The 24,598-nt window shown below is 36.3% G+C and overlaps 1 protein-coding gene and 1 long non-coding RNA gene across 3 annotated transcripts in view; both read left to right on the top strand.

The window, feature by feature from the left end:
• ZFPM2 (zinc finger protein, FOG family member 2) overlaps positions 1–24,598 on the top strand; it is a 305,189-nt gene that overhangs the window by 107,127 nt on the left and 173,464 nt on the right. The gene's annotated exons all lie outside the window — the stretch shown is intronic.
• Positions 16,899–22,045, top strand: LOC107200418. The gene is made up of 3 exons (XR_001519616.3): positions 16,899–20,349; positions 20,457–20,502; positions 21,306–22,045. It is a non-coding gene; the product is annotated as an uncharacterized LOC107200418 (long non-coding RNA).

The raw sequence follows: 24,598 nt of genomic DNA on the forward strand, positions 1-24,598 counted from the left end.
AAGTAACTATTTCTTCAGGCTTAAATTGCATCGTATCTTTTTTCTTGCCCACAGAAGATCTTACACTTAACCTGGCATTTCCTCACCTCTTGGTCAAAAACTGCATGATTTCATAGTGAGAAGAGTACATTAAAACACACAATAATAATAATAATAATAATAAATGTTAATCAAAAAACTGCATGTGTCTTTCTGATTGTGCCAGTGTTGTGGTATTCAATTATGCAATTTTCATTGGCATATTAATCATCTTTTCAACAAACAAGCCAGCGTTAATTAAAGCAAACCATGGATAAAGACATGTTGCCGGATCATCATTCCGTTTATCACAGCGCACAGGCTGGCCGTTAAGTAAATTCTGGACTGTGAGATGAATTTCAATGTTGGCTTCATCTTTTTTGTTGGAGTTTGAATGCAACTCATCTAACAACAACAACAAACTTCAGGCTTCACAAGAGAAAGATGAATTTATTTGTAATTAATGGCAAAAGAAGAAAGATAAAGTAGTTGTATGCTTCTAATGGGAATTAGAGTATTTCAAACTAAACCATTTTTTAAAATTTTTTCTGTCTTCCTTCACTCCCCTTCTTACCCTACTTAAAGCATCAGATCCCTGAGAGCAAGGAATAAGTGAACCCTCACCTACCTTTATAAATTTAGGTTTCATTTTAACTTTAGAGCAATTAGTAAACTGCTTGGCATTAAATATGCACTCTGTGCAAGGAGAGAATATGGGACAATCTTTTTTACTGATAAGTGCATGAAAGAGGTGGTGGGAAATATACTTGTGTCTTTCAAGAGAAAATAGCCAACAATTCTTTGATGAACAATAATAGTTGCATGACAATTTTTTCAGACACCTCCCATAGCAAAGGCTTCACTGCTGCAAGATCATTATTTGTAATGAATATATTTGTAAGTCTGTTAAAACAAGTATTTGTAGGTTTTTCAAGTGTTTGTAAGACCGTGAGCTTATAGAGGAAAGCACTGGGTGCTGCTATATGAATAGGTACTGCTTAGCATAATAATACTGGTTATTGTGCTTTTTAAGGGTTATTATAGAGACAGTTGAGAGAACAACTGAAGGTTTAAGGGTTTCATTCTTCATTTTATTTGGATTGTGTATTGTTTTATTTGAAGAGAAATAGAGTTTAATGCTTCTACTGTGAAAAGTACATGCTTCATCCAGCAAAGACCTGGCACTGGCATAGAGGGGCTTGTTTCTATTTCTGTCCTGTACTCAAGGCTGATGGGCTGTCTTCTGAACTATTTATCCTAAGTATGTTAGTCTAGATTCCTTCAAACATGGGTTTACAAAGGTGTAGAATGAGTTTTATTTTAATGGAAAAGTAATTTTGGTCTGCCTGCTACGAAAAACGTATAGAGGCACTAGTGGGATAGATGATCATGTCTTTGATCAGTTTAAGAGGATATTGAACAATAGCTGTTAAAAGTGAGCCTTCCTGAATGTTCATAATAATCTGTCATTTTACCTACCTCAGTCTTCCTATGTCTTTCTATTAATCAGTTCTCTCAGCTACTTTACATTAGACTGTCTATACTTGCAATATGATCAGAATGCACATGCATCCTAAGAAACAGAAATTGATGTGGGAAGAATTATTATTTAGCTTAATAACAATAGCTAAGTTAGTGGGGGGAAAAAAAGAAAAAAAAAAAACATGAGTAAAACTAACTTAATCCTCATAGCTCTGTGATGCCCCAGTTAGATTATTTCTGTAATTCAGAATGCTTCATGTTCATGGTACTTTACATACCACTATGCCACACAGAATATGTGAGGTAGATGTACATTCAGAATGGTCAAACTCAGTTGGGACTTCAGCACAAGAACTTAAGGAAAACAACCTATGGTAAAAAAATCTGCCTTCCCTTAAGTAGCTGTATGCGTTGCTGAGTTGAAGACAGAAGCTTACACAGTCTATCAGGCTTGATCATCCTCCACACACTTAGTTTGCTAAAACTGCTGGTAACAGTTTGTGATCTTCAAAGATCTCTTGTTTGGACCAGATTCAGTGAAATCAGATCTGCCATACAGGAACAGAGTTGAATACACCATGACTACTTTACAATTCTTCTTTAATTATATCAAATCCTATTTTAAATCATAATCTAAGCCTATTAAAAATATAACACTGTGTGTCAGATGAGTAGGTTGTAAGGTATTGTAGAGATATCCAATGTATAATGCATTCAGTTGTCTTCCACTTTGTTGTTTTTGTTTGGAAACATGGGAGTCAGTTTAACTCTGCTTTATGGTATAAATCAATGAAATTAAGCTCAAGACTATTAATAGTTCAGTTCTGATTATAAAGTGTCTGAATATTTTCTGTAGCCCTAATACGATATTTTAAAATAATAGCAGAAGTTTCACAGGGTTAAAATGGATTCTGGTTACACTGGCTAGATCATTGTTTCATAAATGTTAGATAAATGTTAGAAATGTTAGATAAATGTTCATAAATGTTAGAAATTGTTTCATAAATGGTTAGAGGTAAATAATTGAAAATTAATTCTACTTAGTACATTAATGGGGTGTAAGTGCATATGGCATCTCCTAGACCCTGGAGTGTGAACTGAACTCTTGCTCTTCACTGATTTTGACTGTGAGCTGTTTATGGATCCAGCTATAAAAATGTACCTGCCTGTTGAAAGGAGGAGTCACTGAGTTGGATGTGGCTGCAGCATGGCACTCACTTGCATTGTAGTGGTTACGGAATATTCAGTGTAGGTGACATTTTGATATCTAAGGTAACCAACATAGATTTTCATCTGTCTTTAGGATACTAGACCATCAGAGAAAGTTTATGTTTGTGTTGCAGATCCCCATGGCTTTGAGGATCTCTTATCAGAAGTTTTGTCTAGGTAATACACTTAGAAAATGGAAAAGTAGAGCAGCATTTTGTATTTTCAGAATCCATTAATCTGGGAAGTTAATTTTAGCATATCAGATCAGAAACCTTCCTCATTGCTTTTTTTGAGTATTTTGAAAATGGAAAATTACAGTGGTGGTCAAAGGAATTAGTCTAATTAATGGTAAAATAGGAAAATTGTATCATGCCCTTCTTGGTTTATTGGTGGAGGCCACAAGGCTAAAGTGCCATCTTGCACTTATTCCTAAGCAGGGTTATATTAAATTTTGTTATTTACTACATTGTTAACACTGACTAGTAAAGATCAAAACTATTGATCAGTCTAGAAGTGCTGCGGTTCTTTGTTTTTTTCAACAAGAATCTAAAATTAGATTATCAGCACTGTAATATAAAGAAATCAACACTCTAATTAGTACGAAAGAAGTGATTTTCATACAGTTGTCACTTATTACCATTTGGAGTCATTAATATCCTGATAATTTTTTGATAATAATATTGTATTCTAGGTCATATATAGCGCTAAGAATCTGATTTGAATATATAGTTTAGAAGGACTGTCACATTTGGAAATGCTTTTGGAAATGACAGCATTGCAGCTTTTGAAGGAACTTATATAAAATTATGTTACATAATATAGTACATTATTGAATAAAAAGTAATCCTTCTTCTATGGATCAATATTTGCAATTTTAGTGTAATGTGAAATGGTTTTGAATATTTCTGATACAACAAGGTAGCAAAAATTTGTCATAAGAATTCTATGAGTCTGCTACAAAAATAGTAGTAATGCAACATGTCAACTCTCAGTATTAATAAATAGGAGAATAAAACATTCTCATTTTTTTGGCATAATTTTAGTTAGTGTATTACTTGAAAGTGGCAAACAATGAGTGCTTGTTAGACATTGTCTAACTAGATATGTAAATCTTCACATAGTCACAGATGTGTAAATGTATCAGTTCTCTGCACAGAAGAGAATTATTTTCTAAATTTCACTGAGAATAATTTTAGAGTACAAGTAAATACTCTTTTTCTCCTCTGCCCCAAATCCTCTGTATATTTGTGCAAATACTAAAATTAGTGTAAATAAATGAGTGCAAAATACAGGTAGATTGCATTTATGTTTCCCAGTACCTTCACATGTCATTGGTGTATGCCTCCAAAAAGAGTGGCAGCTGCAAATCGGGTGTGTTCATTTCACAGAGAGAGCTTGTGCTCTTCTTCCTTTTGGATTATTCATTCATACAAAATGCAGGCAGGATAAGACACTCATTTATAATTTTTCATCATGGTTTCTTCATATTTGTCAGCATAAGGTGCTGCACTGATGCTGTTTTGCAGTGTATATTTAAAATGCAAGTAAGAATGAGTGAAATGAGAGCTGACATTTTTCACATATAAACAGAAATTCATCTGTCTCATTGAGAAAGAGGGGTTGTGCTTGAAAGTGCTGGGGCCTGTTGAAATTAGTCTCGACAGTTAGCGAGTAAAAAAATTTCATTTCCCTTGTTCAGACAGTCTTTCCAAAGGATGAAAGGTCCCTCCTGTGGGAGTGTTTCCATGAATAATTTCATCCACCTGTCCTGTTTGTAACACAGTTAGCTTGTGAGATCCTTTGGTGATAATATGGCACGGCTTTCATTTTCATAGAAGTGAGTGATGCCTGGCAAATGAAAAGGCAGTAAAATAGCCTAGAAAGAAAATGAAGCCCCAGTTCTCAAAACCTTCTAGAATGTGCAGCATACAAGGCCAATAAGGAGATGTCACTGCACCAAAGGAGTCTGAGTGTAGGCAGCTTTGGAGAGGCAGGACCCACCTCAGTTCAGTTGGATTGAATATTATGCAGAGGTGGAAACAGTCTTGCAAATACTCCAAAAAAGCAGGAACAATGTAAAGGATTCAGGGTGCTGTGAAGGACGGGTTGGAGAAGGTGCTCTGGGCTGAGGTGCCTTCTCACTTCCTTTTTCATATATATAGGAAGATTTCCTGAAGCACCACCGATTTATGGTCCGACCGTTAAAGCCTGAAAGACAATTTCATACTTGCTGCTATCCTGCCCTACATTCTTTCTGGATTAGTTCAGTAAAATTATATTCTGCTTTCTGGGTCATTTCTGCCTTTGAATATCAGTAACAACTATTCAGATCTATTTTAAAGTACTCTTGTTTGAGAAGTAAGGGTGCACATACACCTTTTCCATAGAGCTTTGAGGGTAAAAGTGCAATCTTGATCTAGTACTAGTTTACAGTACTGTAATTGTGGGAATTTTTTCTTCATTCCAGAGCTGCAGTAAATTAGCAAGCATAGTGCATGTTTTCATCCTCACTCTTAGTACATACATTGGCACTGGGATTAGACAGCCTGTAGGTCTTTATTCCTTGTGTAGGAAAAGGTTGTATAAAATCTCACTAAGGAATGAATATGTTTGTTGGTTTTTTTTCTTTTTAACACTGCTGCTTTGATATACAGAGTATCTTAATTTTGTAAAAAAAAAAAAAAAAGAATTCTGATATTCACAAGGGGAACTGAAAGGTAGAAATCATAAAACAGGCACTAATTTTAAGTTGATTTGTTACCTTTCTTCTTTTAAAGTATTGTACATGTTCAGCAATGAGTATATGATAACTTGCTTTCTTCTTATTATATAATCATGCTTGATTAGTGCTGGGATGTGTAGCAGGCCATGACTTTGGTTTGTTGAAGGGCCAGGATGTGTCTTCACAGCCAGAGTGGTCATTGCATTGCAGGCTAGCCCAGCACGGCATCATGGAGCTGGGTGTTCTTGTCCCAGCTACGGGCACCGCGTGTGCTGGGCCTGAAGCGTGTGGAAAGGGGGAGGCTGCCAGGACTGCCTTCCCTCAGGGAGCCTGTGGCAGCCATGCTCGGAGCCTGATGGGGCCACGCCGCGGCCTGGCGAGCTCGGAGCGGGGCTGCTGCCGGCCGGGGCCCTGCCGGGCTGCCCGCTGCTGTCCTGGGCCTGCACGGCCACGGCGGAGCCGGGCACCCGGGCGCGCTGGTGCGGTTTGGCCTCTGCGGGACAGGGGCCGCAGAGGAGAAGCAGAAGTGGATGATGGCGCTGCAGGAGAGACACGTCTTCCTAAGGAAGGAAGGCAGGAAGGCAGGCCTGCAATTTGTAGAAGCTGATAAGAGGAGGGAGGCTGGTTTGCCACCGCAGGAGCACCAGTTTTACCCATGAGCTGTGCAGACCTCTGAGCTCAGCCGTCACGTCCAGCAGGGAAACATCTCCCTGCATGCCGCACAAAATCCCATCGGATAACACAAGAGGCCTTTTTAGGCGCTGCTGGAGCACCAGTCTGACCAGTAACACACAGTTCACTCAATCCCTAATTCCAGTTGGGAAGTTATCTGCTGTCTCTAGCAGTGAAATCCTGACTGATAAGCGAAGAGGCTCATCTTCTGGTAGCAGAGCCTCCAGTTTATCAGTGTCTGACCAGCTCATAAATCAGACTGGTGTCTGTTTTTATTTTGTTTTATCAAAATTTATTTCTATCATTGTAACAGTTAATACTTTAATAAGAGAACTTAGCTGGGAACATTAGGAAGTTAGTTAGAGACATTTTGCAGGCGCTTTTTCCCTTGTCAGTGACAAGGTAAGGTAATCCTATACACAGGCTGCTATTGTGAGATGAGAAACTGGCCTCCTTCACTGCCAGAGACCAGATGCACCTCTCTCTATCCTAATCTGTAAACGACTTAAAGGAGCCTTATCTCGGGGCTCTTCTGCTTCATTTCATGCTTGATTTACTTTAATTTGTCTGATAGGGCACAAGGATTTGGAGACGGCCCATCTTTCTGCAGAAAATGTTCAGATTTTTTTTTCCTTGGCATTGTTGTGTTGGGGGTTTTGACTTTTTTTTATGTGGAGGAAATCTTGCTCCAGTGCAGCAAGCTGCTTGAGTGTGTTTAGATTTAAGCTACCCCAGCAGAAAAGAGTTTGTGAAGTGGTATGATTGTGTGATGGGCCACATTTACATTGAAATCACATTATACGATATATCTGGACTCCTGAAGGGAGCAGTGCAGTGGAGCGCTTGTGCCCACAAGATACTTTGAAAGGGCTATATATAGTGGCAACAATTGATACGAGATTTTACAGGAGACTTTATAAATATGTAAATGGGTGTTATCTGATTGGGTTCTTTGGCTACACATCTGTACCTCAAAGGAAGTGGAGCTGTGAGAACTACCAGGAAAACAGTAGTTTGCATTCTAAGTAAGGCTGAGAAATAGAAATGTCTCACAGGTTGACAGCGGGTCAGGGTGGAGGTGCTTTGCATACTTTGGAGGTAAGCCTCTTTGATGTGAAAGCGATCTCTTACTTCCACCAGAAAGGTAGAATTACCATGAACAATTTTCATTTGTTTTATAACATGGCTTAGATCAGGAGCCATTGACCTTTAGCATTCCTTGTTATTTCTTTAAATTGCTTATGTGATATGGCACTGGGGGGAATTGCCTTTACGTTTTTTGCATTTTAAAAAATGTACTTTCAGTGACCCATGGGAGAGAAAATAAAGTCTTTGGTACATTGATCCCTTGATTAGTTATTTCCTAAATGAAAATGGAAATACTGTTAAAGCAGTGATAATGCTATGTCTTAATAGTTGAGAAGTCAATAAATGGCTCCCATGTGCTTCATTTAAGTTCTTAATGAAGCCATTTTTGATAGCTGAACTTTACATTATCTCTGCTTTAGTCAGATACTTTTTAGGGAGAAAGAGGCAGTTATTTGATGGAAAATGGTTTTCTTATTCACTCTAGTAACTATATTGCTAAAATCCTGTGTATCATAATACCTGTTTTATAGGGCCGTGCAAAACTCATCAATTGTAAATATGGTTATTTATAGCCATACTTAGAGAATTATTTTTTTTCTGGCAGTTCTTGTATTTTATTTTGCTTTATTTTATATATTTATGTCATGGCATAGTCATACATTAATAAAATGTAGCTTTTTTTCACCAGTGTTCCAATATTGCAGGACGTTCTAAGTATTTCTGTGTAGCCTCACAGCAGTGGCAGCCTTGTCTTTCCTTTACACCTTTGCTGTAGCAATTCTCAGCCATTTAATTCCTCCCTCCTCCTCCTTGCACTGAATTACCAGTCCTGACAGAGCCCTTCATATTTTGACAGGAAGGATTTAGTCTCTGGGATGAACTCACTATTCAGCAATGAGCTGAAAAAGGGTGTGAAGAGCCTGTGGGCTTCTCTTCTGCCTTTCATGAACTCTTCTACATCCAGCAGAGTGGATTCTGTGTATGGTCCCTTACACAATAAATATGAGAATGGAAAGCTGAGTTAGATCTTGCATGTTTTCCTAATGGAGTCTTCACTGTGGTGAAAGTTGTTTCCCTGGATTACTTGGGCAATGTTTATTGTGTTATTGTAACAGTATAGTACTTACTATACAAGTAAGAAATCATAGACACATTACAGCTATGTATCTATTATACAAGCAAACAGAACTCTATTTTCTCCAATTTTTAGAATAGTTCATGTGAAAGCCAGGTGAATTTTCAGACTTAAAAAGCATAATAAAAAAATAAGAATACTAAGTTATTTCTCTGTATCACTGGCCAGCTCCCTGATGCCTCAAATTCTCCAGTTCTCTATTCTGGGTTTGTATGACCCGGTTTTCACTGGTAAAGGACTTCACTGCTGGATTAGAAATACATTGGAAGTGAAGTTCTGAAGTCAAGCCCAACTGGAGCTTCACAAAACTGAGGGACTTTTGGTTAGGTTTGATTTATTGTTTATATTAACCATGAAAAAAGGCTAATATTACCTTCATATGCTAATAAGGCCTGATGCTTAATTCAGTTTTATGTTTCTGACATTTTGAAATCCTCTGGTAGAAAACATGGTTAACAGATACATTATTATTAGAACAGTAAATGCAGGGTGTGATCTAGCATATGTGCATTCCAGTTGATTCTTAGATAAGTATCAAAATGTCCTAATGAAGACAGTGTATTGAAACACACATGTGTAAAGTACTATTTTTAAAATTTCATTTTAGTAAGTATAAGCTTTTCCCTAACATTTACTTCTGCTGAACACGTTTACGCTACTATAACAGAGAATTCTTTCCATTTCAATTTATAGAGACATTTTTATTTTTATTATTTTCATCCACCTAATAATAATTGAGAAATAAATGAATAGAAATAATAAACAGAAATAAGAAAAGGGCAAAAAAGAAGCTCAGAGAACCATGAATTTCATCTAGAAGATGAAATTAACAATTAAAAAATCAATTCCACAGAGGACATGCATATTTTTCCTCCTTTTTTCTTTTTATCTTTTTTATAAAGTAGACCATGTTGGAAATTGAAAATAATGTAATATAAATCAAAATGGTCATTAAACTGATTTTGAATTCTTTTAGCAATAATTCTGTATGGTGCTTCCAATATAATCTCAAGGTCTGACCAGTGTGTGGAAGAGAAGTCTGAAGAACCTGAATATTTGTATTATATTCTGAGGTAGGTACTGCACATAGAGCTGTTGTACAAAACCATCCTTCTCCATTTAGGAGAAGGAATTACTGACACCATTTTAGAGAGAAGATGGCTGACTCCTGAAGGCAGATGGCCTATTGCTGCTCATTGTGTTGGTGGTTATGCAACAGAAAAGGGGACACTGTTTCTCTGAGGGTTTTTTTGAGGATGTTCTTCATGAACCATTTAAAATGCTGGTTTTACAGTGTTATATTGAGCATACTTGTTCCTTCTGAGTAAAAGTTCAGACTCGAATGCATTCTTAGTTAATATCTGTGGGAAGACCTCTGATCAGTTGGCTCAGTACAGGAGATTTTAATAATAGGTAAGTATTTATAGTAGGTATGTTGAAAATACCAGCAAGAAAGAACGATAGACCTGGCTAACATGAAAGCTCTTTAAAAACACAGAAATGGTGAATTAAAATTTTTATCAGATGGAACTAACTTCCCATAGAAAATATTTTCTAAGGTTTTTTCTTTGAATCTCTGTCGCTACTGATATTTATGGTTTCACTAAAATGTTCAGGTAGAGAAATACCTGCCCTCATAAATCATTTGCAGATAATACTGGTTCAAACGCTCTCTGTCCAAATTGATAATGGATATCTGATTCAAAAGAAATGTCTTGCTTTCTCAAAAGTTCTGTGGAGGATGCTAGAAGACAGTAAAGCAAAAAAAAAAAAAAAAGGAAAAAAAAAACAACTAAAACCCAGACAGCAAAACAAAACAAAACCCCCAGATAATCAAAGCAACCCTATTTTTAACTCTATTTTTAATTTCAACTGTTATTATCTGTTACACTAGTTGGCAGAAGTTGCCATCAGTGATCTACATTAAGTTTGTTTCATTTATGGTTTTATAATTCAGACCATTTTCAGAAAGTTGAACTCATGTCTTGTGTTTATGTTGGCAGATTTTTGCCAAAGTGAGAAATAATAATGTTCTGTAAATAATATTTGAAAAAAGAAATTAAAAAGCCCCCAAAGTTGCACAATTTGGAACAAAATTGAAAATTCAAGTGTGTTGGGGTTTTTTTGTGGTTTTTTTTTTTAAGTGCATATTTTTTAAAATGTAACCTACTAAACTGTTTAGAGTTTGGGGGGTAATTTTTTTGGGTTTGTTTTTGTCTGATGTGTTTACTCTTGCTGATGTCTCTTTCTCTTGCTTTTGTACTTGCACTTTTATCCTTTGACTTGATGGATGTAGGATCAGAGTTTGAAAAAATGCAAATGCTTGCTTATCACAGAAGAGATTGAGTGTTGGGGAATTTCTACCTTCATTCATATCACTGTTTTGGAAGAGGTTTGGGCAAAGTTTGAATTTAGTGGGTTTTGTTTTATTGCCTTATTTGCCAGTAATTTGGTTTCCAGTGTGACACCCATAACTTCTGAAGAAGCAGTGGAGCAGGGCCATGCAAAAGAAATGAGCAGCATCTCAATCCAGGGACTGAGGGAAGAAGGGTGCTGGGAGGACGAGTGGAAGCATTGCTTGAATGGCACGTTGTGCCTCTCTAGCACAGGTTGGCCCCTATGGACGGCAGTTACGCAGTCAATTCTTAGGACAGCCAAGGACAAAGTCTAGAATGTTGTCTGGTAGCTTAAAATTCTTGGTATTTTTTAATTCATTATACAGTCTGTATGTTAAAATTAGTTTAACTTCTGTTGTGATTTAGATACAATACTTACATATTTTGCTTATTTTATCCTCAAAAGCCCCAAATCTCTATAGTTTTACGCATCTCTCTCTCATGCATAACAAATTGAAAGTATGTGTGTTGATTTGCTGGAAACGAGTCATGCACTAAAATAATGCAGATTCATTTGCATTCTTCTAACAACAAAACTGGTATGAGAAGAGATGAAAAAGTAGGTGGAGCTGGCCTTGAATGAGGTGCTCTACATCCAAACAAGCTGTATGAAATAGCTCTGTCACAAAGGAAGATTGAAAAATACAACAAAAGCAACTTCAGGCTTTGGAAGTCTTTCTGTTGCAGGTAAATGTTGCTGTGCAGTTGAAACCTTTTAAGTGTCACAGGTCTTCTCCTGGAGATCCTTTGGAACATTTTCAAAAACGTTTGTGTCTCAAAACCTCTTTGTCACAGAGAGACTTTTAAAACTTCAGATTGGTTTGTATTTAAGGATCGACTCACAGATATCAGCCTTTTCTTTCGCAGCAAGGTCTATGGCAAAGCAAGGTTTTAAGATGTTGTAAATGAGCATAACACCATGCTTCTGCCTTTGCTTTGATCTAGCTGTAACTCTGATTTGTACCAGTTGATGATTTAATTCTGTACTCACAAAAATATTGCTTAAGAATAAACTTGTTGAACTGCAAATCTGTGGTATAGGGACAAACAGAAGATGACACCATTCAAAGAGAACAATCATATCCTGCTGTCTGGAATATTAAAAGGCAGTAAGAAGAGAAATAGCCACATGTGTTTCCTAGCAGCATTTTATTCCATTTTATGTCTGAGTAATTTCGTTCACCTCACTGGACTTTTGATTTGTAGGGAAAATGAGAAGACCAGTGGTGTCCCTGGTGAAGTTGCAGCATTTTGAGGAGTTAAAATGCTACAGTTTTTTCCCCCATACTTGTGCAATTTTGTAATTTAAGCATATCCCCCTAATATAATCAACATTTATCAGATTATCTGCCCAGCACAGGAAAAGTAACTTTTTTTCAGGGATAAAATTTATGATTTTTTCAATGATGGCTGAGGGCTCTTACCATTTGTTTAGGTGAATGAATAACAACTGGAATTTGGTTTATAAAATACTATTTGCTTCCCTTCATGAAAGATGAAAAAGTAATTTCTTTGATGACAGTCTTGGCAAGTTCTTTCCATTTAAGGCATATTCCAGGTTTTTAGGTGTCATTTTTCACCCCAATGTTTGTTTGTTTTTCATCCTAGAAACAGTTTCACCAAGTAATATTAGAAACTTTCTGAAATTATAGGGTGCTATCTTCTTCAACTATCTTTGCAATTATGATACGGAAATATTGCATCAGCAACTTTCTAAACATAGTATGCAGTGGTGACACGAGTTAATTGAACAGTTAGTAGATAATGCAGTATCATTGACAGGATTTACTATGTAATTACCATTGTTTCCAGTGGAGTTATCATGTAGCTACCACCTAATATCATATGTTATTTTGTGATAACTATGAAATTTACTTGATATCCTGTTTTGAGAGACTCTGTTGGTCTTAGACCAACCCTTCTCCACCAAAGTTAAATATAAGAGCTGTGTAATAGAGTGACCTGCCCACCAGCTTTGGAGTGTGACAATTAAATCATAGGTCTTACAGTAAAGCTTTGAAAGAATATATTGCTAAATATATTCAGAGTCCTGAATGGCTTAACTTCTAAATACTCTTTCTTGCTGCAAGCATCTGTCCATTTGAATGAGTCTGGCAGTGTTTCTACAATATTAGACAAAATGCTGTGAAATTCAGCAAAACATTTCAAGTGTCTTGCTTTTAACATTAATATTTTTCAACTTTTTGTGCTATTTGGAACAAAAATTTTTATATTTAATTGCTTACCATATCCACCTTATTATTTTTTTTCTTACATTCAGAATTTAGTTATGATCTGAGGTTTTGCATTCATTGCCAGGCAGTGATCTGATTGAAATTTCATCTCAGTGGTTTTTGGAAGCCTCCAAAACAATGGGAAGATCGGCAAAAATGTAAAGAACCATGGCTGTCCTTGTTAATTTAATTAAAAAGTAATAAGAAATAAGAAAATATAAGTAAATAGAATGATTCCAATTTAATTTATTTGGTTTTTGTTACAATCTCTATCCAGATGAGAACTTTTATAAGTTCAAAATCTGTGTTTTTTCTCCTCACTTTTTACATTGAAATTGAAACTTAAGGTGACAGTTCAGGTTCTGTTGTCTCCTCTGTATTTTGATAAGTATTTACATAAACTTATATCCTTATATGCTGTGTTTTTACATCTAAAAACTATCTTGAAGCTCTCAGTTTTATTATAATTAGGCTTGTCTCAAGGTTTTATTTATTTTTTCTTGTTAGAATTAAGTGTGCTGCATTTCAATGTAAATTCTTCTTCATTTTATTATCCTTTTAGAGTTTTTCTTGTTCACATTATGTCTTTTTCCTCATTGACTCAGCAAATGCACTAACATTAAAAGTCAAAACAAACCATTTGAGCTGTTAAACATATTGTAGGTAGGAGTAGCAGAGTAACCTAAGGGCTCCGGTAAATTCATCTGTCATTTCTGGAAACAAGCTTTTTGTTTGTTTTCATGAAATAAATTAAGTTGACTGCTTATGTCTGAGTCTAACTTTTGTACTGCAGGACAAAAATAAATATATAAGTAGTAATGAGGAAATTCTTAAGAATACTGTACCCTGATATTTTCTCTGTTATCTTTTGACATGGTAACTTAGTTTCATATAAATTTAATTCTATTAAAAGAGAATGTAGACATTGATTATACCACCAGATTTTGACAACAAATATTTTCTCTCTTACTTAACATTAAAAAAAAGGATATATTTTTTATTTTATATTGGATATCAGTATGGAAGTGTTGTGGAATTTTGTCTATGCCTGTAAATACTACTGGGAGTTCCCTCTACTGAGCTCTCTAGTACATTGCCCTGGTGCTCATACACAATTGCCTGCTTGAGCATAGCTTTGCTGAATGAGCATAGCTTTGCTGAATGAACAGTAAATTGGCTGAGGTTAGTAGAAGGTCAATATTTAAAAGCAAACAAAAACCAAAACAAACAGAAGCATATGAAACAGAACAAACAACAAAAAGAAAAACCAACCAACACCAAACCAAAACCAGAACAAGAATACATGGGCAAGGGTACTAAGCACCAGGAGAGAGTCAGTGGCAGTTTGTGGCGGGTAAGGGAAAAATATTTTAGCAGTTCTGCAGTACCATGCTAACCTTTACTTTCCGTGTATATTAGGTAAGAAAAAGCTTTGAGGAGACTGTAGTGCTTTTCTTCCCAAGTGCAGGATTTTCTCTCCACATCAGTTTTAGATGGTATCTGTGATCAAAGGGACATACACTCTTATATGCTTCCTCTGTACTTCAGAATGAGGGGTGACCTGGAGGGTGTATAAGTGCCCTTGTGTGGTTGCCTGGAAACTTTGGCCCACACAAGTGTCAACTTTCTTTCATGGTTATAAAGGAAGACTGAGCCTCACAGAGAGCTTTAGTCTTGGAGAAAAAAGGTCCTTGTGTGTTTTAAAACAAGTGTCTCACCAGGAGATAATGGTAGAGCAGTGGGTTATAAATGATGTATTTTGTTCACTTCGCCTTGATAATGGCACAAGGGAAAAAAAGTTCATCGCTCTCTTATCAAAATCCTGTGACATTTCTCCTTCAACTGTAAAATTTCCTATCACATTCCTCTGCTGCAACAGCAACTAAATTTACTCAATTGTAGAGACTACATAACCTCTCATCAAAAGGTGTCTTTTTTATTTCTTCTTTTCTCCATGCTTACACTTCAGGAGAAGCACCAAGGTTGCTGAAATCACTTTTTGCAGTGAAGCAAATTTGCTTTTAAGGAGCTTGTACATTAACTACTGTCTGCTATACAGTGCCGTGCAGGCTTGTCTTCTATCTTGGCCAAAGACAGCACTACACTTCCTATTGTGATGTCTTTTTACGCTGATCACATTTCTTCTTGAAGCTGTATTTTAAAACACAGCAAATTAAAAGTGAAGGAGACTAATTGCTGAAGACCAAAAGCATTGCAAAACACTTTCATTTCTCTTGAGTGACCTCCTTCCAGTTGGTACAGATTGCTGTTTGAGACAAGAGATGGCATTTTTTTTCCTCCAAACAAATATCTTTATGTAGCACTTCCAGTTTCAGGTCTTTGTGTGTTCTGCTCCAGAGAAGTTTTGGTTTGCCATCTGCTCAAGGTATGGGTCTGAAACTGCACATCTCTGTGCTTTGTAAGGATGCTGATCCATTCCCTCCCCTGGGAATGGCCGTGCAAACACAGCTGTACTCTTTGGGGTCTGTTTCCTAAATGCCTGCTCAAAGCCAGCTGAAGTAAATGGGAAGTGATATCAGTGGGTTTTGGATAAGTTATGCCTTTGTCTAGTACAGAGGAGCAGTTTGGTGTTATGTGTAGTACTGTACCATACTACAGTAGGCTGTATCTCATCTGCTGAAGTTGGAGTACAATCACTTATAAAACTAGGGAAAACTACTACCACAGGGGACTGGTCTGTTTCTGTGGCTATAATGGCAGACATCATAAAATAAAGTGTGTAAAAAATATATCCAAAGTCTATGTCTATTTATATTTTGACAGGCATTAGTATAATGATATTTAAAAAATCAGTAGTGTAATATGCAGCTTCGTGAACTAGATTCCCATAGTGGAAGTTCAGCTATGCAGCTTTCACTCAATATTTTGCCCACATCAATTTTTAACATGGATATACCAAAGAATATTACAGAATTGCAGCATATTGCTGTAAGTGACTGAAATGTTAACAAAAGTGAATACTATTGCTAAAATGCAGAGGTAAGTCTCAAAATGGAAACGCATCTAAGAGAAAATAAAGTTTGGTGTGCATGTGGAGGGTAGCCTTGAGTCAAGACTGAAGGCAGAAAGATACTTTGTTTCTTCAAGCAGAGCAAATAGGGAAGAACAGTTATAATGCTAATACAAGGATTGACTCCTTACAATGGCTCCTGCTCAGAGTTACAACGTTCTTAGAATTAATCTCCGGAGACATCTAGAGGATATGTGACATTCCCTGCAGGTCTTGGGGCTGCCTCCTTCAACAACAGAGTTCTAATAACGAATAAAAAGCCCACACATTAATGATGTGCAACTGCCCCAGCACCAAATGATGATGGGGATAAAAGCCTATGCATGTGTAACTGTGTTCTTTGCATGCCTTGCATGCAAATGTTCTGTTTCAACCAATTATGACTTCTCTTACATTTCAGAGGAGAGTTTACTACTGACTGGATCATCCTTTGGAAGAAATTAAAATTGGAGTAATACAGGGATATGAATGTTTTATGATATAGATGATGCCTGGGTGTGAAATTGGGGATAAGTGAAAGTTCATTTGATGTTACATACTTCTCTTTCATACTCACATGATAATCTATTGGAAGATATATTGTCTTTAATCATAGTCTTTTGAAACACAAGCTCATGGATGGACTGTTTCTGAGATGCATGACATTATTTTCATATTTTTCAAGAGAAGACACAATCATCTCTTGCTATTTAGAAACTGCAAAGGATATTTTTATAAAAACTCCACTTTTACTAACATTGTGACAAGAATGTTCTTGGTTGTTCTTGAACAATTGTTCAAGAAAAGTTCTTGGTTCAAAATTTGATGTTGAAACAGAGAGATTACATTTAAATTGAATTTTTATTTGCGTTGGAATGGTCATTGAAAAAATTAATGTACCCAAGAAATCTCCCATCTCTTTGCACAAGCAGTCTTTGTTTCGAAGGACAAGGGTTCAGTGCGGCTGTTCTCATATTAATCAATAAGTGTATGGTTTATATATTAACCTATAAATTTATGCTGAGATCAGCTGGGAATTTTGTACATATGGCATCATGCTAAGTTAAAAAAATGTAACAAAGACAAGAGGCTGGCCTTAACTCTACTGGTTTACTGACAGTGCTACAGTACAACAAAAAATCTACATGTCATTTTTGCCTTAAAAATAATTTTTAAAAGTTTTGAATTGGACAAAGTAACTTAGATACTACAGTTTCAAAACTTGATTGCCATCTCCAGATCTCCAGGCTAGGTAGTGTGAGGTTCTGGGAAATGAGGCAGGAATCCAAAATAGAATCACATTCTGGAAGAGTAAAAATGTGAGCTTGAAGTGCAAAAGCATTCATTGTGCTTTCTGAAGGCATGATGTAAACAGCAATTGGGAAAACTGTGGCATCAAAAATTAGAGACTGAGGTGGGTGTAGCAGCCCCATACTCTCCCTGTGGTACATTTCCAGAATTAAAAAACAGTTTCTTGAGGATATTGGTTCCTGTTACCAGAATGTTACAGAAATAGGGGCTAAATTTAAGTAAATCTTACACTTGTGACAACTCAGTGGCCTTAAACATGATTTGAGGCTTTGGGAGACAACCCAAATTTTGTAGTGCAATAGAGAGGATATCAGAATAACATTGGCTTAGCATACTAGTGCATAGCTAAATGAGAAGAGGAAAGCAGATGTCAACAAGAGGTGAGAGGTACTTTTGCACCTTTGCATGAACAGATAGGCCTACACAGAGTAGATGTATTTGATCAGTATTTTGCTTGAATGTTATTTATTTCATGTGGTTAAGACAGAAGAAAAGGAGTAATCTGTGGGACAGTCTGACCTGGTTCTAGTCAGTCTACCACATATTCTTACCAGGATAGCTGGGAACAATATCCATTTGAAATTGTGAGCTGTAGGAATCCTTATGCTAGTCTTTTGAAGAGGCTCCTCACTTGTTTGGGGATCCAGCAAAAAATGGCAACTTCAAAGTAGAGTTTGCTTTACTGTTTGTCCCAAGAATATGAAAAATATGAGGTCTTTATAAAAAACACTTCTTGCTTTTCATACAAAGGCTTTGAATAGCTTCTTTGGTATGTTTTACAAAAATTATTTGGTTTAACACTTAAATTATTTGTTTTCAGTTGTCTGTAAAAAGTGTACAATGGCTACAGACTATACAAAGGACACTTTTATGATGAAGAGATGAAAGGAAGTGAAAAATCTTGCAAGGGAATTTTTTTTTTTTCTGGGAGCACTATAATGAGCGAATCCTAAAAGATAAAGAAAATAAACAAATACATGTAATTTAGAATGTTATCTAGAATCTTTAGATTTTAGTCATATAGATTAACTAGTACACAAAGTTTTATTCTACAGATGCATCTGCTTTAAATTCTTGGACATGAGTGATGCCAGACAGTCAAAATGTGGTCTGGTGCTGTACATACATAACATTCTCTAACTTGTACTTCATTAAAAGTGTTACTGACAAGCACGTTGGGTGTTGCCAGAATTGAAGGACATCTGGAAGACCGGGATAAAGTGCATATGAATGAAAAAGTTGGAAGAAATTGCAAATGTCTTTGAGACAGAAGTCACGCAAAGATAAATAGAAAGGATGCCTGTAAAAGGGAAAGTGAATTTATGAAAAACATAAAATAATTCACCTAAAGAACTTTGAAATCATATGTTGAGAAATGAAACATGCATTTTTTATTTGATTTTGAGATGAGCCAGTCATGTTTGTTGCTACTTGAGCTGGCTACAATTTTAGTAGAACTTTTTGATCTATTTGCTGTCAAGTGGTCATGATTGCTGAATTCCATTTTACCTACATATTACAGCATGAAATTATAATACATTGGATGAAAGGAACAAAAATAAGATCAAAAAAAGAATTTATATTGGATTTCCATGCAGTATGCAGTATGTTGATGTACTGAATACAAGGTCCATGGGACTGTTTGGGTAATTACAGTAACACTTAATTTTAGGGTTTTCTGTTACTGCGGAAACCAAGAGAAAGGTCTGAGGAAGTGAGACTTAAGATAAATGAGAAGGACAAAGAAAACCAAAAGACCCTTGTGAAAAAGGAGTGATTCTCTCTGTAGTGGGAATGAACTGTTTTGTTTTTTGTGTAAGGGAAAGGTGTGTCCTTGTAATGCTGAGGAGGTTTGATAACCAGAGGCATGTTACGGTGATAGAACACAAAACATTAGAAAAGGTAAAAAGATAAGGAATCACTGAAGGAAATGGAGGCACACAGAGCTTTTACTCCTACACTGCCTGTGTGCACACACTCTTGTCCACTCACATGCTCCCAGGAACAAGGAGGGAAAAGGATACTGGGTCTCCCAATAAGTTGCTCCTTTTTTTTTTCCTCCTACACTTTTATTCATGTGTAATACAAAATATGAAGCTGGGGCAGGGGTAAATAGCCCATATAACCCTTCTCCTCTCCACAGTTCTGGCCCATCTTCTCCCAGTTGTCTTTCAGATAGATAAGCTAATTTACAACTTAATTATTTTCTCTAATTAATACGTGCAGCACAGGAGAACGAAAATCACTTAGTATGGAAAAATTATGGTTTGTTTGGATACGTGAACGTGCTATTGTTGGTTAGCAAGTTCCATACATTCAATTTCTATCCATTAGTGTGTTTTAGATTGTGAATTCAGAGGGATTTGACTCAGTCCTTTGACCGGTGTTCATTTAGTCAGCCTCTGTATTCCCTTCTACAAGTTATAAGCCTCAAGCCCAGCACACATCTGCATTTAGTGCCTTTAGCAAAGAGATTTAAAGCCTCAAAAATATCATTATGTACAAGAGGCATGCAGGGTGGGTGAGATAAAATAATTGGTAGCAACATTTCTCCATTGGTGAGCAAAGGCCAACACAGCAGTTTAAACCCCAGAGCCCTTGGGCAGAACCCTAGAAAATGTTCTGTTATTAGCAATGCCTTTTGGTAGGTGAATAAATGAACTCCTGAATGGTCTTGATGTAACTGCTCTGAGTGTAAACATATGTGAAAGGAGAGAAAGCAATCATACAAAAACCATGATGACTGGAATTTGTTGTCATTTCTTCTTTTAAAATATTTCCACTCATTGAATGCTGCTTTCTTGCATGGTAGAGTGGATCACAGGAAATGCGTTATTGATTACGTTATTGTAAATGTTTACAGGACAGAGATATTTTGTGTTATTACTTGTGCAGAATCCAACAGTCGTGAGATAAAAGGCTGAGTGGGAATTTCACTTGATGGAGCACATCAGATACTCTTCTGTTGTGGGCTGCCAGTAGTGCAGTGGAAATGCCAAAAGGGGAGGTATTAGGTGCAAAATTCACAGCAACTGCAGCCTGCATTTTTGGAACTGGACAACATGAATCAGGTAATTGTATATGTCTATGCACAGTGTCAGCATTGTGGGGTTGAATGCAGGTGATGTTGCCTTCTTACAGATGGGAATTCATCTTTTTCTCTTCTTCTCTTTCACAGACCTGGTGCAAGAGACGAGCCAAGCCTTCAGAAGCAGGTGCTGGAGGTATGTGATGTCAAACACATGAATCACAAGGCAATTGCTGAGACAGGGGCACTTCAAATGTTTGTGCTGTCTCTAAAATTCCCTTCACCTATAACATTGCACTTTGTGATAAATGGAGATTTAAAAAAATTATCTCTTCTACTCCTGCAAACATTTTATGATTCTCTTCTGTAAAAACAAAACAGAAGAGTGGAACAAAGGGACAGGGGCAACAACAGGTAGTTACCCTCATCTTATGCAGGCTTTCACATCATTAAAAGGAGTATGATGCAGCAACTGGAAGACTATAACTTCTCTTAGCTTCTAGCAGATAGTGCTAGGAAAGTTAACAGGGCTTGGTTTTCTGAATGCTAATTTATCATATCATTATCATGTTGTTGCACTTATGAAGCTGGAAACAGAGAAGTGTTTAGGTTTAAATACTAATCAAATTCACTGTTTTCTAGAGGGTGGCTTTCAGGTGTTGTGGAATGGAGTAAGAATGAAAGAGCTGTTAAGCTGTCAGTAGCTTTTAAGCTGGTGACTTAAATCCTTAACTCCTGGAGAAAATGAAAAAAAACCAACCACTTTTTCTGCACAAAAATCCCAAGCACTTTCCTCCAGCAAATTTTATTAAAAAAGCTACAATAGTATCCTAATTTGGACAGACATTTTGTAGTTGTGAAGTAATTTCAATGATCTGAAAATAAAAACATGGTTTCAAAAATTTTATTTTTCTAACATTGAAATGTTCTAGTGTAGTGAATTTTTGTGTGTTTGAAATTGCCATTCATTTAGTCGATGGTTTGTTTTTTTTTTTCCAGAGTCCACAATTTATCATCCTAACATATTCCAGAGAAAATCACTGCAGAGTTGCACATTTGTCATGGCTTTCTTTTTTTTTTTAAAGAAGAAACTGTAAAAAGTTGCTTTTGCATATTCAAAATGCCTTTGAAACCGTTTGTGCAAAGAAGGAAGTAACTGCAGAGAATCATTTCAGACACTTCAGTTTTCAGTGGAGATGCATAAAATGCTGAGAGAAGGCTGAACTGGTGGTGGGGTGAGCATTCTTTAGAAACAGTACAAAATGACACTGAACCATCATGTTGAACATGCAGGGGCTAACTGCAGAAACCTGCTGAGGTCAATTAAAATCTTGATATTAATTTTCATAGGTTTTAGATTAACCTCATCTTTATTTTGTGGAATTATATTATGATGGATTTATTTTATCCTCAGGCTTACAAGCTTCTGTCTTCACACTTATTGTTAAGACTTCCAATAATGCTGGTTTTAATTTGGCGTTCAAGTTCTATTCCTCCCTGTGACAAATATGTATATAATACAGCTAAAATCCAGGAAATGGTTACCTGAAGATGGTGTTCTAAAGAAGAAATGGATGCCTGAAGAAATATTCTAAAATGCCGGTTTTTGTCTGATGGAAATATGTTGTAGTTTGACTCTGAACTATTTAAATAAACATCCTTTATTAAATAAAAAGTGGTTGGTTGGTGTGATAGTCTGTAATCTTTTTCTTAAATGACCCATCCATGTTGATCTTTCTTCTGTTCTGTCCACTATTGCTGATAATCTTGAAAATTTCTGGATCTGCGCTTCTGAATGCCAGACTCTTTCAGGCTCTGTCTCTCAGAAAGTACTAATTAGTCTTACCTATGACACATCACTACCTGCATTAGTTTATCCTTGTAATCCCTTGGTATAGTTTTAATATTACATAAAATGAGACTAGATTGCAGCATTGGTGCAGCTGTATCTGTAAAGTTACATGGTCCCAAAAACTTGTGAAACTCATTTGTGTTTGCCCATGAATCCACAGTGTAATGAAATGTATCAGTCTGAGGATAAATTATGGGTATGGATTTTTTCATAATATATCTGACAAGATAGCTCTGAATCAAATGAATAAATCAAGACTGTTTTTAGCCCTCCAATTCCATGTGCTTAGATGTCTGTGGCTGATGAAGAGCAGTGTGCCAGGAATCGGGATTCTCACTGTGCCACCTCCCAGTCAATGCAGTCTGTATCCTTTGAACACGAAAAGGAAAATCACAATGAACCAATCGCTCTCTTTCAAGATCTGCCTATACAGGTTGATATTAATGTGGCAGGAAAATGTGTGCCAAAAGTACACCACAGTACGGTACTGTCAAACTTGGAGTGAGGAGAGGTATGTGAACAAAGCTCAAGGCAAATGGGAAACCTCTGTTAGCTTTTCCAGTTAGAATTCTTCCCAGAAAGTCAGGAATGTGGACTGGCCAACTGCCCTGGGGAATAATTTGGACAATTTGGAAGACCTGATTCAAAATGTTTGAAATAAGGTCACTGAGAATTGTTTGCTACTAGCATTGCAATATTGTTCTATACAACAATCATCTGTTTAATCAGATTACAAAAGAAAACATTCACTGCCTGTGTACCTGTGTCCAGAGGAGTTTTTGTAACCCATTCTTATGTGCATCTTTTCCGTCATTCAGATTGTCATGTTATTTTGTAACCATGGAGAAGCAGGGAGGGATGCCTGTTGGTCGAATTTAGATTTCTCCGGCTGAGTGCAAACCAATTTTTGAGAAAAATGAGAAAACATTTCTTAATGTAAATTGTACTGTCACTCCCTTATATCATCAGTGCGAAATGGATTTCTTTCCAGATCATCTGAACTGTATAATTAGCATATTGTTAAAGCATAGGTTTGGATGTGCAATATTGTATACATTTTCAGTGACTAAAGATAAATGCAGTTGCATCAAAGAAACTAATAATTGGTCAAATAATAAAAGTTGTTTGTTTTTTTTTAAACTGAGGCATTTTATAACAGCTTTAACTTTTTTTTCTCTAAAAATTATTCTTTGCAAATTTTTTTTTTAATCTACTTGTGTTTTGAGTAGGAATCTTTGATGGGAAATGTAAATAACCATTGCTTCTAAAATGGTATAGCCCTTTTGAATGGGATGAGCCATTTTAGGAAGAGGATATGATTTCAAGTCTATCATCAGTTCCCATAATATTGTGTGTGATTTTGGTGCTGTGCTCCCTATTGACCTAACAAACAATCTCTTTACCATAATTTTCTTATATTTCTCATATTTTCCTACTGTTTCAGTTTACAAAGGTAGGGATTAATTTCATGTAAGTTGTCTGGCAACCACAGTGTGTTTTTCATTGCTATTTCATGATGATTTATATGCTTTAGACTTCAGAATTATCCTTATGCTATATTGCCCAGTAACATTTAAAAAATACAATATGGTTGCTGAGTTTAATTCATTTATCTTGCCTGGGTATTTGGAGCATGTATAAAATGTAACTTCTCCATCATGTCATAAAAAGTTATTGCACTCCTAGGATCATGAATTCAAGAAACGTGACATAATAGACTGGCAAATATGGCCTTGTGTCTTCTGATGATGATCCAAATCCACCCACTTATCTTGATCTGCCTATATTGTTAACAACATGGGTTGTCATACAACAAATTTTTCATTTTAACTGTTCTTTATGTACAGTGCAGTGTAGAATTTACTTTTTATTGCCTTTCAGAGGGAAGTATCATACCTCTCAGTGAAATAATGGTTTTGTCAGACACTGGTATCTTTATTGTGTAGTGCTTTTAAATTCTACACTATTTATACCAAGCTCTTGTGGTATAGGACAGGTGAGATGTGATGCTTCTGTTTCTCCCTGAGAATACGTAGAACTTTCTGGATACTGAAATGTACTGTTAATATGGTAGTTGTGTGGTCTGTGTTGTAGCTTTCAGACAGAATATTTTGTTTTTCTGAGTACTCTGTGAAAGTGCAAAATGTAAGCAGCTGCTGGAAAGGGCTGACAAACCTAAAGCTTCTACTCACAGTCTTCATATTGATTTGCCTGCTTCTTCCTACCATAATTATACTCATTGAAAAGTGTAGACATTGATTTCCTGTTGGAGGTTTTATTTCATTTGTGCATGACAAGGAGGAACAGCAATTCTATTGCACACAGTGCTATTGTTTACTTGTCAGGAGTTGCTTAAATGGGTGATTGTGAAAAAAGTCAAAGAATGATGCATGACTGTAAAACTCTTTGGATCCAAGAATGTAAAAATAGATGACACATT

This window comes from Parus major, chromosome 2, assembly GCF_001522545.3.
Source record: "Parus major isolate Abel chromosome 2, Parus_major1.1, whole genome shotgun sequence".
Lineage (NCBI taxonomy): Eukaryota > Metazoa > Chordata > Aves > Passeriformes > Paridae > Parus > Parus major.